Raw genomic sequence first — 14,517 nt, forward strand, 5'->3', positions numbered from 1 at the left:
CCACATGAGCCGGTAGAGAATGTTACACAGCAGGACACCCTGCCAATATTTCTGGGACTATCATAAGGCCTGCAATGCTCCAAAAAGTCCTAGTGCAAAGGGAAGAGCTTGATGTTCTAGAATAGAGACTTAATCTGCTTTTTTGAGCTTTCAGATCCAGATAGACATTTTTGTGTAGAAAAAGTGGATGGTGTTTGAAGTTGTGTGTATTTGCTAAAAGTTCTAGATCTGTCACACTGGCTGATGGAACCTAAAGTAAGCCACACTCTCTTTGCAATTTTGTTTATCTTCTCACAAAGTAGGAATAATAAAACTGATTGTAGGTGATGGTAAAGATGGGTTAAAACATGCATTGCATAAAGTCAGTGCCTAAAAGATGTCGAATTCCTTCCTTGTCACTGCCCCTTCCCATCCTCCTTGGAGCTGCCAGGTCTGCAGGCCCACTTCAGCCTTATGCTAGTCTTAGTCTCTGGAACATGCATCAAGACTGCCACCATTGCAACCTCCTCCAGAAGTCTTCTCAGTTCTTCTAGTCATGAGGGATTTCTCATTTTCTCATGTTTTCCCAGCCACGTTAGCTAATCCTATCAACATTAGATATTTGCTGCTGGAGTTCCTCGGGCATATACTCTGTTTCTATAATAGGCTGTTAAGGAATGTATATCATATCATGTTTACCTTTACACACTTATAGCACCTTGCACGGTGCAGCGTCACAGTATGTGCCCAAAAAATATTTGTTGCATGACCAAGTGAGAAGCTGAAAAGAGGGCAGATGGCGATTCTGGAAGGGAAAGCTCAGATAAAATAGAGGCGTGGAGACAGGATGCCTGTTAGGCTCAGGAGGATGTGGTTGGCTGGCTAGAGAGGCAGTGTGTGTCAGGACAGCTCCAAACTGGGCACATTGTGAGCTTTCAAGGCCTTTGTCCAAATTCCCCTCCCTTCTCAAGCATTGCCATCCTTTCCCTGCTCTTAGGCTTGACTGGATATGCCTCTGAGCCTGGCTCATGTCAATGTACTTAACATCTGAGCTGGAAACTGTCCTTCTCACATCACTTTCTGGAGTTGAGGGGACTCTCTCTGGGCTACATACAGCTTTAATCGTCAATGCTAACTGAGATGCTCTATTAGTGTGGTTGGATCTTTCCATCTCTGCAAATGTGGAAGTAGAGTCTGGCTGCTCCACTCGTTTGGGTCATGTTTGTTAGCCATCCAGACAGCTTCAACTGTAGCCTATCCAGTGCTCACTTGCTCATAGAATTAAAACTTGAGAAAGAGGGTCATTGGACCACTGTCAAGCAGTCATATTTCTGGAGTTACCTGGATCACTGTCAGTCATGTTTCTTCTTCAAAGCCAAGATACTTTGTGGAAAAATAAAGTAGAACTGAGATGATCAAAGTGGGGAAATTAAATGAGAAGGGGGGGGTGCCACTAAAATTAGAACCAAGTCCAGGTGATTAAGCTTAGAAAACGGCTAATTTGAGCATCATGTTAACCAAACAGAAAGTACTTGAGAGTTTTTAAATTTTTTGTTCACTTTTTTATAGGATCATTGACTTTTCTGCAGGGATTTTAGCAGTCAACATTCACAGTTGTTCAGGTCATACAATTAGTTGGTAATCAGAACTGAGGCTTGTGATGACATTTTCTACTTGCTTTGTGAGTTTTCATACTTTTAAAGCCCTTTTATATACTTTTACTTCTTAAAACTAGTTATGGAGAGATTACTACCCCCATTTTAAAGACAGGGCAGTTAAGGTGCAAAGTCAGGGACAGCTAGGTGGTAAAACTTCTCATGAAGAACCCTCTTCTCTGTTTTACTTCCCTCTTAATTCAACTTCCTGCAAAGAGATTCAGATAAGTGCTAGAACCAAGGACAGGCATCTGCAGAGACATGCCCAAAAGAGAACCTGGGGCTGTGACTATGGGGAAAATATCCTTAGGAGAACCATGGATCCTTCACCCAGCCCTGGAGTTCCCAGGCTTGGCAGGCTGGTGACACTGCTGTGCATTCCCCAAGAGGTTCTGACTGTAGGGCTCCTGGTCTGGCAGGAAAGCCTCAGGCACATATTTTCAGGTAACTGTTAGAGGCCACAGAAGTTCACCCACATACTTGTTAAACCTTTGTTGAATCTGTTTTGAGTTTGTGTGGGCAGCTAAGTTTCATCAGGAAGGTGCTAGCAGGAAACTAGACTGAGGAGATACTCAGACCTCCCTCCCTACTGTTTTCATTGCTTTATATCCTTCCTTTCTGAAACTGTGAACACTAACAAAATTATGACACATTACACATGCTCTTTTCTTTGCAAGCTTTGCCAAAATTTAGGAGATAATTCTTGTATATTTGTGTACAGCACTAGGTTCCAAAATTCAGCAGGATTATGTAGGAAAGGAAATCTGGTATGGGCTCTACCAGTTCTTAAAACACAGATAGGAGATTGAGTGGCTCCTTGGGTATTGCCATTGGATTCAGTTACTTTTGCAAATGATTTCTGCAATTAGTACTGATGTAAAGGAGGATAGATTACAGTTTAAAAAACTAGATGGAAGAGAAATTTGGGAGAAAAATCTTTGTTTTCATTTCTCATTTATTGTGTAGTTCTAGTTTTCCATAGAAATTATTGGTCTTGCTGGTTTCACTAACTTAAATACAAAAAGCTGCTTTCCTTTTGTCTGCAGAATGAGCTACTGGTTGCTTGGATCAGAGCTGTGACTTTCAGAGAATAGCCAGATGGCTTCATAGACAGATTCCCTGGGTGGCAGGGGCAGAGGTGACAACATACAATAAAGATGAAGAGTACAGGCGGGAAGCTGGAGCATCTCTTGAAGACAAGAATGAGTAACAGGAAAGTGACACATCTGACTTGGTGTTTAAGAAAGGTTAAGTAATGAGGCTACTGGTATTGGACTGTTAGTCCCTACAAAAGGCCTCAAGAGACAAGTATTTCAGGTTCTCCTAAGCCTCAGATACATAAATTCTCTTGCCTTTCTTCCCAACTTTCAAAACTTGTGCATATTATTCAAGAAAAACCGAAGCTTTGAGCTGATACTGGCAGCCCAAATTAAGGTCATATTTTGCATAGAAGATTCAGAGACAGGAAATACATTGGTATAAAAGCGTTTGTGAGATTATTGAAGCAATATGATTCTTTCCACAGTCTCCACATGAAAATGTGCTATGTCATCTACTGATATCCTTTTCTGATGACTGGTGAAAATGACTACAGCACCTCAGCACTGCCACGGAGAAACTCTCTTGTGAAATCTCACAGAATGAAAGAAAAGGGAAAATTTTACTGAACTACCTAGAATCCACTCTCAGAGGGAGCTGCTCTGACTGAAGAGTTGGCTTTCAGACATCCACAGTTAAACAAAATAGAATATTTGTCTCTTCTTTCCCAAGGATTTGTCCAAAAGAAAACACCAACAGCCTTCCATGCAGTTTAGCACAAATCTTCAGAACATCTTTCCCATGTGCCTTTTATAATTGTATGCCCCTAACACATCATTCATCTCTGACAAGTCTGCCAGGTTGCCCTGTTAAATTTTAAACTATTGAATTTTCATAATCCTTTTGTAAATGAATATACTCCCTACTGGATATTACTCTTGAGAGAACTAGGAAATGATCTGAAAAAGATGATAATTTATGATAATATGAGGCAAGACCAATTGTTCATCTAGGATTAAACAGTTCAAAGTTGAACTGAAGTCCAGAGACTTGAATTTCTAATTAGTATTATCCAGTGTGAAAACTGTCTGGACCAGTTGTGCCATTGGTAGAACTTTTGAATAGATATTAGAGTACATTTCTTCAGGAGAATTAAACTGAATATATTGTCAATTATTTTCCATAAGATTATTACAAATTTAACAGCACATTTTAGCAGTTGTTTCTTGCTTGATTTTATAGTGAAGAGCCATATGTTTTCTTTTTTTTTCCATACTTTTATTGAGAAACAAATAGCAATGAGACAGTTTCAAATCAAATTGGTAGGACAGTTTCAATAATTAACACATTGTATACATTCTTCCTAGTGGTTAATTGCTGTACAAGATGCGGACATGATATCCTATTTACAAACACTATTAGAACAAATCCCTGTATTCATTAAGAGAATGTAACTATGTATCTATCCTAACCATTTTGAATACACAGATACAAAATGGACATTCATCTGTATCCCTTTTTTGTTTAGTTCTGTTATTTGAATATTATAGGTGTGTTAACTCAGCAAAATATTCTAAAAGAGTCCAGTAGTCCATAATAGTATTGGGTCTTCTTCTTCACTGGCAATGTCAGAAATTGTTGACCTGAGTCCCCTACAGCTCAACATAACAGCATGGTTTACTTCTTATACTTCATTTTTATACTTTTCTGCTGAATGGTTAAGATCAAGGTAAAGTAGGACCTATGCAACAAGAGTTGTAGCTTTTGGGTCTGATAAGATCAGTGAAATCCCCTCAGGATTTATCCTGAGATCCTGTACCTCAGATTGTAGAACCTTTGTCAGTGTCAGCCATGTGGATGAGTCATGGCCATTGGTTGGCCAATGTGCTCTCTGTGAAAGTCTGAGAGAATGTTTTCTCTCCATGTGACTCTCCTTAGGCACACTCTACATCATGGATCACTTTCCTCTTTGGCCCCATGATCTTCTTGATCAGAAAATTTGGGACATTACCGAGTTACATGACATTACAGTACAAGTTCTCATATGTCCTGAATCTTAATTGACCTTGGAAGGCTAGGGCCCAAATGTTGGCTTTCCTTGCAGGCAGAAGGATTTTTTTTTCTCCGAATACCTTCAGGGCAGGTTTTGGCTGGCTTGAGTTGTGGGGATTGAATCACAGCAACCTGATCCTGACTGCTTTGTGGAAGCAGCCACTTAAAGAACTGAGCTAAGGGGCAGGTCCCCCATATGTTTTCAAAGATATTTCCATATTAAGTCAACATTATGTATAAGTTAGAATTAATGACATCATCACAGGAATGGTGAGCTCCAGGTGATGTTTACAAACAGGGCTTTTAAAATAATTTCATGGACCAAATTACTACTCCTCAAAATTCTCACACCATGCCAAATCAAATATATCACAAAGCACCTATGTTTGACATTAAATACATATGCTTATCTAGCTTGATTTTTATAAGTTGAACTTTAAAATAGTACTCATTTTGTTACTTGCAATATTTATTTATAATTGGCTCTAATTGTTTGGAGATGATTCCTATATTGCATAATTTAGAAATTTCCTTTGAGGAGAGAAAAATCTAATATTACAAATTATTTTCAAATGCAGTAACAATAGTGTCTCATCAATTTTATAGGTATTGAATTACACATTCATTTTGATTTTCATATTTTCTTTTATGGAAACATACAATTTTCCTCTTAGTTTCTGATATTTATGTAGATTCTTGAGAACTGTGTTTATACAGCCCAACATTTATAGTACAGTCTTGTTTTTAAACTTTTAAAGTCATAAAAGTGTTTTAGAAGTTAATAGGACATACAGCATGTGGTAGGTAATGTTCCATCTCTCGTCCTCAATAGTTAAATTGCATAGATCCTGAAATCAAGTGGTAGAATTTTGATTGGTTCTTCTTATCAACACTCCTAGTGACCTACTTTAGAGTTCATATGTCTTTTCCTTGAAAAATTTAAGCCCAGCTGGATCAACATTGCTGATTCTCCTTTAGCAAAGGGTACAGCAAAGGTATTTCTCAATGTGAAGCTCTGTCCCATCACATTTCAGTGTAAGCTTATTTGTGCTGATGTCCATATTGGTGATGGGGATAGATCTGAATTATCATGAAGAACTAGTATTGCAACTACACAATGGGACAAGAAGGAGTATGTCTTGAATCGAACTGATTCCCTGAGAAAAATCTAAAACACATGGTGGAAAAGAAAAATGAAAAATATAAAGATGGCCTTAGGATCAGTTACATCAGCAGGGACCAGCATTTATGCCACCAAAGCTTGGGTTTTAAGGCTCTGATAGAGATTTCCAGCTGTTGAGAGCCTGGCTCAAACCGTATTTCCCATACAACCCCCACTTCTCTCCAGCCTATGACTGCCTATCTCAGGTCAAAATCCTGCCAGGGTCAGAATCTCCAGGACGTACCAGAGAGCAACTCTTCCAGGTTGTGCTAACTAGGTCTTTTAGGCTGGCGGCCAGCCCACAAACCAAATGCGACCTGCAAGCCTTGAGAGAGCAGTACCCTGGGAGGAAGGAGCAACGCAAGATGTCCCTGTTTGCACTCTGATAGCAGACTCAGGGTAGTTTCAGTTCTGGGTCAAGAGTTGAAATAACCCAGACAACCAGTCCTCCACTCTCTCCGAGTGAGGCTGCTCTGAGGTTTTGGTCAGGCAATTGCGGAAGCTTGTCTAGGCTTCACCTTTCTTATAGTAGCCTGTTCTGCTAGTTTGGAAATTCACATGAATTCTTTTGAGAAAATCCAGACAGGTCTTCATTGTCTTCAGGGAGAGAAACTACGCCTGATTTGTAACTTTAGTTTTTATTTAATTGAGATCAATCCACAGGACACCAAATTAAAGTGTTTGGCTCAATGATATTGAGCACATTCACAATATTGCACAGTTTCTATTTGGGTTCAAAGTGTATCATCACATGAAAAGAAAACCCCATGCCCAAGAAGCAGTAAGCTTCCCATTCTTACCCCTACAGCCACTCACCCACTTACTGTCTCTGAATTCAACTATTGTGGATATACATATAAATACAATCATGCAATGGTCATATAGAACATTTTGTATCTGGATTTTATTGTTTTATAAGATTACATAATATTTTCAACATTCAATCATGTTGTAGCTTACATCAGAGGTTTATTCCCCTTTATAACTAACAGACTTTTTTAAAAAAATTAATCCATCACTTCTTAGTTTTGGTTACCTCTTAAAGCCTGGATGTTCTAGTATCTGAGTACAAAACTTAATGAAATGATTACTGCATGTTTTTGAAAAAGAGAAATGATTAATAAAGGAAATGAAGACAGCCCAAGGTGCCATTCTGTAAACTTGACACCTCTAGTTTAAATGTGCAGGTTGCTGGTAGGAGTGTGTCCTTCTGACGTGTCAAACAAACACGGCAGAGGTCTTAGCTGTAATTTTTTCCTTGCTTGAGGGAAAGCACTGAAAATTCTTGAATTCCCTAGATGGCTTTCCTCTACTTGAGCAGACAGTTTACTTAATGCTCTTATGGAGAACTGTAGGCAAGACGTGGCCCACACAGTTTTGTGAATCTCTACATATAAACTCAGGTGGACTCAGCCAGTGGAAGCAGACAAACACCTGCCTGTGGGAGTTTAGTGTTTGGGTCTGGTTTCTCACTCACCCGCAGAGGCCCAGTTTCCACCTCATCACCAGCCCTTCATTTGTGCCCAAAGAGCTGAGGACCAATAATAGCTAGAGGGCTGCTCTCTCTTTGACGCATTTCCTTCCCCAGCCACCCATTGCGACAGAGGAGATGAGAGAGAACAGGAACCTCAAGCAGAAGGGACCGAGTTGGAGATGGATGTAAACAGCACATTTACTGCATGATAACACAAACTCTCGAGAAGAGCAAGTGATGTACAGTTGGCCCTGACCAGGAGGAACCAAGCCTCCTGCCCTGCGGGAGACTCCTGTGAGGATTGTAAAGCAGAAGGTGCACCCTGGCAAGAGTGCTTTAACTTTTCCCCCAGAAAACAGACACTTGGCTGGCAAGTCTGAACTTTATTAGCAGATCTGTGGAAGAACTTCCTTGAGAGGCCTTATACTGGAGTGAAGTCTAACAACAAGACTGGGGCCTACACACGTTAATTAAATGTGATTAGGAGAAACGGCACTTTTACAGGCCTTCATCTGAATCAGCAATTAATTTCCCCATTCTGAACATAATTCTAGGTTTCATTCACTCAGTGTGTCTCTCTTGACTTTGCTCTCCCTTAGGGCTCTCTGCTGTTTTCTGGGATAGCTTACAAAACTCCTCCAGCATGCCTTTATTTATCCCTAAGTAGCACTGCAGTGTGATATACAGGAATAGGGAATACGACAGGAGACAGAATTTTGGATCTGGTTCTTGCTGCTTACTCACCAGCTCAGTACCATGATCTCTAATATGAAAGGGAGGGCCATCTTTTCTAGAGTTCTGTATCCACCGGCTCCTGGGAGTCGTTATTGAGGTTATGGTGGGGAGCAGACTGGTTCCTTCACATTTCTAGCCTGCCAACCCCTTGGCGGAGGAAGTCCTCAGGCTCAGAATGCAGAACATTTGGGCTGAGGTGGTAAGGCCGGGCCGTCTGTGCTGCGCTGATGGCATAGATTTCCCAGTGCTCCTCTTCTAGGATGCTGTCGGTGTGTGTGTGAGAACTCATGGCCCAATGGAGCAAAAGTTTAACTTGTTATTACTGCTGTTGTTAGTGTTATTTCCCAAGGTGGAATTTGTTGGCCAAAGAATGTCTTAAAATTTATAATGCTAGTTAAGTTGCTGGATGTTAAGCCCCAAATACAGTGAGGAAACCCTTCTCCCCTTATGAATTAACCAAAAAGGAAGTTCATTTTTCTATAGTACAATAGGCTTTAATGGGGCCAGGAATATAGCTTAGTAGCATAGCACCTGCCTGGTAAGCACAAGGCCTTGAGTTCAAGTCCTAGTACCAAAAACAAACCAAGACAAAATAGACTTAAAGTAACTGGGTTGAACTGGAGGGGTGGTTGCCTTTGTCCACACCCAATTTTCACTTCTGTTCTAGAGTAGCTCTCATCATGTCCCAGTCAAAGAGGGAGGAAAGTGGCAAAAGAGTGCTTGTGCCTTCCCTAGGAGGGCATGACCTAGAAGTGGCACACAGCTTTCTACTCACATCTCATTGACAGAGTTTAGTCACAAGGACACACATTAAGATGTCAGAATCTGACAAAATATAGTCACAGTCACTAGCTTGGATGTGGGCCTTGTTGAAATTAGTAGGTTCATTTTGAGGGTGAAGAGGATGATTTTGTATACATCCATATTCTGTGCTATAAGACTTATGGCATATTATTTTCCGAAGTGATTTGTGACAAACCTAAGTTTCAGCACAATTGATGGGTATGCCAGTTTAAGAGGCTCTTCTATAAGACTATTTACTGTGTGAAGTCTCCAGACACTGGAGATTATCGATGTAGAAGATGTGGGGGACATTTTAGTATGCAGCCGGAGATGGGGAGTACCTTAACATTAAATGCTGAATTGTGATAGCACAGTCACATGTTGTAAAAGGCTTTTGAAAGTTCCTCAGAATGAAACTAATCAGAGTGAAAGGCCCTGAAAATCGCAGAAAGGATTGGTGAAAGCTTGTGCAGGTAGGGGTTTCCCTAGTTTGCACAGTAGAATTGCCATCCTGTGAAGGTCTCTGCTTATAGAGCTGGTGTTCATATAAGGGAACTCTCCTTTGATTCTCAATGCCATTCTAGCCAACTCTTTAACCTTTCTTGTAACTCTTTTAACTGTTAATGAGTAACAAAGCGGTATGATTTTGAAGTGTATTTCCTTTTCCCAATCATTAGTAGAGTATTGATGAGTGGAGTGAAGGACTCTAAGAGGAAAAGAAAGAGGCTAGTGCTGAGGGCCAGAGGAGTTGAGTGCTCAGAAAAATGCAGATCTTGGCATTCCAACATGCCTCCAAAGCCACCTTTGAGGAGAGTGAGGTCTGACTGTCTCATCATGGGCCTAAGCACTAAGGAATTTTAGCCAGAAGTCACCCTTTTCCTTTATGTCCTATGAGTGGGAGGAGGGAAGACGTTAGTGCAGTAGTTGAATGAGTGGCAGGATAAAGTGATGCAAATTAGCTATGTAAAACTATGTGCATGCAGTGGAGGTTTCAATTATAAAATAGATTATCAAAATTCTAAAGAAGATATTTATGCTTGTTCTGCCTCTCCCAGGATTTTCTTGCTTGCCTTTCTCTACCAGTATTGTGCAATTCTCTGCCCTCTCCCTTTCAAAATGTATCCTATTCGTCTCATGTTCTCGCTATCTACCTCTGTCCATGTCTGTCTGTCTCTGTCTGTTCTCTCTCTCTCTCTCTCTCTCTCTCTCTCTCTCTCTCTCCCTTCTTCCCTCCCCCCTCTCTCTCATGCTAGGGATCAAACCCAGAGTGTTGCACATGCTGTGCAAGTCTTCTACCACTAAGCAGCATCCATAGCCCTTGTATTTTACTTCCTTTTTCTACATTTTCTGAAATCTAAACCTGCCTACTTTCCTTTCCTCCATTTTTCCATATATTCTCCATTCATCTATCCTATTATTATCCATCATATCACATCATGCCCATCACCTACCCATTCACCCACCCATTCACCCAACCATTTAGGCTAGCTAAATGTCTTTAAAAACCTTGACATTTCTCAGTTGAGGCAATTTCTTATATAACAAGCTGAAGAGAGAGATTGGGGGAGAACATATGACAGATTTGGCTATGTTATGTTCACTACTTAATCTTAAATCTACAATGTTAGGATAAAAACAAATCTGAAGCTAGTTCTGCTCAGCCTGCCATCCCTTCAGCCTAAGTGCTGTTGCTATGGAATGTGAAATGACCTTCATTTGTGGCCGCAAAGGCTCTACTGCTGAGGAGGCCTGGAGCCCAGGTCTGCAGGTGTGGAGCCCCTGCCAGGTTTCAGTGGTGTCTCCTTCTGTGGTCAGGTCACTGGGATTGTGGGCACAATCTGTCCTGTCATTACTTTCATTCTGATTAGTTTCATTCTGAAGAACTTTCGACTGCCTTTGACAGACATGGTCACTATGGAAAAACCAGTTCCTCTGTGTGAGGCTGATTTAATCTCGGTGTGGTACAGGTTGATCTTGGGAGAAAATACTCTCCTTCTCCTGTTGGATATATAGGCACTGTCAGCCCACAGCCACTCCTGGTGCATCCTGGGTACCATCTTATTCTGTGTACATCAAGCAATCCAGCTTGGAGGGACATCTTGCTTGCTCTGGGTGACTCAGAGCTCCGGGGCAGCTGATTGAAGTTTTATTCCTGGCAGCACCTCCCACTCACTCTGTACCCCGACTCCACAGGTGGTTTGACTTTTAGTGCAAGTGAAAGTTCATCAGTCGTTTGCTCTCTTTCTCCTCTTAAAAAACAACACAACACAAAACAAAAAACCTTATCCAAACAAAATTAAGCTGTGGGGAGTCCATTAATAAAAGGTTTCTATTACAAAATTATTGACAATCTGCAAGCGGCTTTGGAGGAGAGTAGGGAGATCAATATTACCTAGAATAAAATAGCAGAGCAGGCATTATGCAGGGGAAATAGCCTCTTAAGTATGAGAGCGAATATAGATTTCTCCCTGGGCAGTCGATGTTTGAATATGATGAAAAGGTGTGTTAAACTCGACGGTCTGGTAATTATTTGAGAAGTCTTGGGGAGACTCTAAATGGCATTTTTTTTTTAAAAAAGAAAAACAAGCAAGCAAAACCCTAAGCTACAGTTTCTCAGAAATAAGGATTAAATATTTGCACAAACAAGCAGATTTTTTTTAAGAAAAAAAAATGAGGATCTACTGGATGACGAAAAAAAAAAAAAAAATAGGCCATTTAATTAGTCTGTGGAGAGACCCAGGGTTCCAGAAGTGGGGTAATCACTATGCCTGTTTCCTGGTGGAGGGAGGCAAGCAGTCTTGGGGAAAAGACAGACTTGGATGCAGGGTGGCTAGGAGAAGCCATGCCTTTTCCTTAAGCCTACATCCTTTGCTTGTCTCTTGGAAGCTTTGTGAAGATGTGAGAATGAGTGTAAGCACAGTGGACTGCTCCAGAGAGCAGATTAATTTAGAGAGGTTTGTTCTCCATCTCTGCCGCCTGAGCCAATTAGCCCTTAGGCTGGTGAATAGCAACTGGCTGCTAATTGGGCCACTATTGGAACAGTGTGCGGGCCTTGGTGTCTTTTGCAAATTGCTGAGGTAGGGATCTTTGGATGGCTCTTGGATGCAGGGGAAACCTATTCAGTGCAGTGATGGTGGGACCCCTGGGACTCCCAGGGCAGTGCCAGAAAAGGTGGATATGCTGAGCTGTTTCCACGGGGGCTTGTGCCTTATGGTGGGACAAAACCCTGTCATCCTTTGACTGGAGTGTGAAAACTACTTGTTCAGGCCTGCTCTAGGGCCAGTTTTCAGGACACCTACACTCCCTTTATCATTTAGTGCTGCACTCTTCACTCCAACTCTGCCCTGGTTTGCTCTTGTGTTGCTGATTCTGGCCCCAAGTATTTATTCTGTCTTCAGACTTAGATGCCTGGGTCTGATTCCCATTTCTCCAGAGCTGGGAATGTCCTGATTCCTCTTTGGCACTTTGACAGTCTTCCTGCCTTCAGTGTCCTCTGACTTTGCTTCTCCTCTGAGCTGCGTGTTCCTTACTGTCTTCAATCACAAGACCACGTGGGCTACCCAAATTGAAAATCTGCACTGGAAAATGGCATTTTTGTATTCTCTCAGCATTTTCCCCTTGCCAAGAGGGCTACCCTGTACTGATGTGCTCTTGCATGTGGGTGAGGTCTGTGTCGACAGAGGACCTTACTGTCTTTCTTAGATTTGTAGAAGTCACCTGGCATTATCCCTTGGAGGGGATTGTGACTAGAGTCCTGGAGGAGAAGACAGGAATGTGGTATGAGAGAAGTGGGTGGAAGCCAAAAGAAACAAAAATTTCCATAGAGCTGAAAGGAAACAGGCTGAAAGAAAGCTGAGGGCTCTGCATCTTTCTCCCTGAGAATCCTCAGTGTTTGTGCGCGTGTGTGTGTGTACATGTATGTGTGCATGTGTGTGTGAGTGTGCATGTGTGCATGTGTGTGTGTGTGAGAGAGAGCTGATAGTATACTACAGAAGATCCCAAGTTCCTGTGCTGTCAGCAGCAGTGTAAACCTCGGCCCTACTGTGGAGGGGAGCAACAGAGCTGCCCGACTCAAGGCCTTCGCAGTGGGCACTTGCCTGCCACCCAGTGTGGAGGGAAGTGCCCAAGTTTTCATGATTGTTGAGGCCCTGAGGACCTTGGTAGGAACTACTTGGTCACATATCAGTCTTTAGATTTCTTTGTCAGATAGCAGAAGCCAACATAAACTCACTACCAGATTAGAACAAAATCTAATGCAGCTTAAGTTTTTGCCACACAGCAATCATTGAACTAGCACCAATCAGCGAGGAAACAGCACATTTGTCCTACTGTCTGCACTTATTCACTTTGTTAGATCCCAGCACTGTCCTTTTAGGTACTTTGATCTTCACCTGATATGTTAGATTCACTTGATACAGACATAATGATAGACTGTAAATACGATTCTAGCTCCTTTATGGTTTGTATCAGGCAACAGAAATTTCCCTACCAAAACTGTAGCAGGACATAGTAAGACAGCTCTGTGCACTGTCCTTGTGTATCCAAGGTAGAACCCTTGTTTGGATCTTATACTCAGTTCAGGGAGAGATGGGGCTGTCTTTCTACTATTTCAATTAACCCAGGGAAAGCCCACGTTGCATCTTTATGCAGACTTGCTTGACATTAATATTACCAGTTGCATGAGTTTCTTTGACTACTACGAGAAATTACCATATACTTGGTAGTTTCAAACAACAGCACTTTGTTCCCTCACAGTTCTGAAGGCCAGAACTCTAGGATGGAGGAACCAGCGGCCATATTTCCTGCAGAGGCTCTAAGGGAGCACTCGTCTCTTGCCTCATTAGTCTTTGTTAGCTACAGACACTGTGTGGCTTGTGGCTATGCCACTCCATCTCTGTGTTGATGTTGCCTCCTCTTCCTCTGTCGATGTAATCTCCCTTTGCCTCTGCCTTACAAGCACACTTGTCACTGGGTCCTTGAGGATAATCTATAATAATATCTTTGTCTCAAGATCTTTAGTTTAATTACATGTGCACAGAATCTTTTCCTAGATAAAGTCACATTCATGTTTACAAAGAAGAACTACAGGGATTAGGGCATGAGCACCTGTTGTGGGAACTCACCATCCAGACTATTACACAGCTGGACACCTTTCGGATATTTAGGATGAAATTCGGCATATCACAACACAACACAGATAACAGGTTCCCAAGGAATTGCCTCTTGAGTAATCTTTGCCAACTACTCATGTTAGAAGAGAATGACTTCATGATAAAGCAAGTGACAGCCTCCAGGGCACGGCTTAGATCCATGCTGGAAATCTATGTCAGTAATATTACATTTATTAGTATAATAATATGTACATATTATGTTAAATGTATATTTTACACCATGTAAAATGAAAGCATTTGAAAGTAAATCATGATACCGAACAGGAGGAACCCCCAAAATGACCTACTTCCAGCCTTCAGAATGGAAGTTCCACTTTTAAGAAAATAAAGAAATACACCATTTTTATTTAATCTAGAGCTCTGCTGGTAAATTCTCATTATCTACATGCTATCATAGTTAAGTCTCACAGCAATGCTTAGAAAAAAGGGCAATATATATAATATGTATAATATATAGTATGCATATTT

The sequence above is a fragment of the Octodon degus genome, unplaced genomic scaffold (genome assembly GCF_000260255.1).
Source record: "Octodon degus isolate 3935 unplaced genomic scaffold, OctDeg1.0 scaffold00014, whole genome shotgun sequence".
Taxonomy (NCBI): domain Eukaryota; kingdom Metazoa; phylum Chordata; class Mammalia; order Rodentia; family Octodontidae; genus Octodon; species Octodon degus.